This window comes from Canis lupus, chromosome X, assembly GCF_048164855.1.
Source record: "Canis lupus baileyi chromosome X, mCanLup2.hap1, whole genome shotgun sequence".
In the NCBI taxonomy this organism is placed as follows: Eukaryota; Metazoa; Chordata; class Mammalia; order Carnivora; family Canidae; genus Canis; species Canis lupus.
The window spans coordinates 119,410,343-119,412,782 of record NC_132876.1 but is presented as its reverse complement, the minus strand read 5'-3'; the positions used below and the strand labels follow the sequence as shown (position 1 = coordinate 119,412,782).

The 2,440-nt window shown below is 38.5% G+C and overlaps 1 pseudogene; it reads right to left on the bottom strand.

The window, feature by feature from the left end:
• Positions 1-542: 542 nt before the first annotated feature.
• Positions 543-1,329, bottom strand: LOC140627207 (MICOS complex subunit MIC26 pseudogene; annotated as a pseudogene).
• Between the last annotated feature and the right edge of the window lie 1,111 nt (positions 1,330-2,440).

Sequence of the window (2,440 nt, the reverse complement as noted above, 5' to 3'; positions counted from 1 at the left end):
ATATATAGAAAACCCTAAAGACTCCACACACAAAGAAAAAATTGCTAGAATTGATAAAGAAATTCAGTTGTGGGATACAAAATTAGCATACAGAAAGAAATCTGTTGTATTTCTACACATCAATAATGAAGCAGAAGAAAGAAAACTTTAGAAAACAATCTCATTTACAATTTTACCAAAAAGAATAAAATACCTAGGAATAAACTAACCAAAGAGGTGAAAGACCTGTACTCTGAAACTTTTATAAGACACTGATGAAAGACACGGAAAGACATTTCATGTTAATGGACTGGAAGAACAAGTATTGTTTTTTTTTAATTCAGAATTTTTAAAAAAAATTTTTAAAATTTATTTATGATAGTCACACAGAGAGAGAGAGAGAGAGGGGCAGAGACACAGGCAGAGAGAGAAGCAGGCTCCATGCACCGGGAGCCCGACGTGGGATTCGATCCCGGGTCTCCAGGATCGCGCCCTGGGCCAAAGGCAGGCGCTAAACCACTGCGCCACCCAGGGATCCCTTAATCCAGAATTTTAATTATGTACATAAATAGCAACACGAGAACCAGGAGTTCTAATGCTGGACATTATCTCTAGGTGAAAGGATTTCCGATTAGTCCACTGGTAGTATGGTATCACCCAAGATAACAAAGAAGCCTGGTATAGTTTTTCCTGAAGAAGAAAGCCAATTTACTACATTCAGTACTGACTTCTCTGCCATTTTTCTGTAGAAAATGCATGGAGTTTCCAATGTTTACCTATAACTTTTGAAAGTTCTCCTTCCACAAATCTTCTACGACTATGTATCCTCGTAAACCCCAGTCATATAATTTCTCCCCACTGGACAAATATGATGGCTTTTTGTGGATAATAAAGAGAGGCAGCTAGTCCCATGAACCCAGGTGGATACACCAGCTTCTTTATTTTTGACCCTCTAGCCAAAAGAAGTCCAACAATGCCAGCAAAACCAATAACACCAAGTCTTGGAAAAAATCCAGGAGGTGCATTTTGTAGATATTCATAGCTGTCTAACCCCCATTGAACCAAGCTCTGCATCTTGGGCTTTATTTGTGAGTACATTTCCTGACACCAACTCGTATATGGCTCGCAATAATGTCGGAGATGTGAAATGCTTTCTTCAAGCTGGGTCCTTGGCTCCTCCACATATTTAGATTGACCCTCAGGAACCGAGTAGAGTGAAAGCTCATTAACCTTCACAGAAGTTTTGTGAGGTGAGTCCCTTTTAGGTGACGCGTAGACTTTAAAGGTGAGCAGACTCAGGCTGGCTGGCCCCACAGACCTCCGAATTACCTTGAACATGTTGCTGGCAGAGGTGGCTCCAGCCAAGAACAAGTATTATTAAAATGTCTATACTACCAAAGCAATCTACACATTTACTGCAATCCCTATCAAAATACCAACATCATTTTTCATAGAACTAGAACAAGTAATTCTAAAATTTATATAGAACCACAAAAAGACCCCCAAATAACCAAAGCAATCTTAAAAAAGAGAAGCAAAGCTGGAGACATCACAATTCCAGACTTCAAGTCATATTACAAAACTGTAATGATTAAGACAGTATGGTACTAGCACAAAAACAGACACACAAACCTATAGAACAGAATAGAGAACCCAGAAATGAACCCACATTCATATGGTAAAATACTCTTTGACAAAATAGGAATAGGAAAAAGACAAGCTCTTCAACAAACGGTGTTGGGAAAACTGGGCAGTAACATACAAAAGAATGAAACTGGACCACTTTGTTACACCATAGACACAAATTCAAATGGGAAGACCTAAAAGTGAAATCTTAAACCATAAAAATCCTAGAAGAGAACATAGTAACTTCTTTGACATTGGCCATAGCAATTTTTTCTACACATGTTTCCTGAGGCAAAAATAAATTATTGGGACCTCATCAAAATAAAAAGTTTATCTGATAAAGGGTTAGTATCCAAAATATATAAAAAACTTATTTGGGACGCCTGAGTGGCTCAGTGGTGGAGGTCTGCCTTTGGCTTGGGGCATGGTCCTAGAGACCTGGGATCAAGTACTGCATTGGGCTCCCCATGGGAAACCTGCTTCTCCCTCTGCCTGTGTCTCTGCCTGGGTCTCTCATGAATAAATAGATAAAATCTTAAAAAAAAAAAAAAAAGTTATTCAACTCAACACCCAAAAAAACCAAAAAATCCAATTTAAAAATGGGCATAAGACATGAACAGACATTTCTCCAAAGAAGATATCCAGATGGTCAACAGACAAATGAAAAGATGTGTAACATCACTCATCATCAAGGAAATGCAAACCAAAACCACAATGAGAAATCCCTTCATACCCATTAGAATGGCTAAAATCAACAACACAAGAAACAAGTGTAGGTGAGGATGTGGAGAAAAAGTAACCCTTTTGGACTGTTGGTAGGAATGCTAACTGTGGA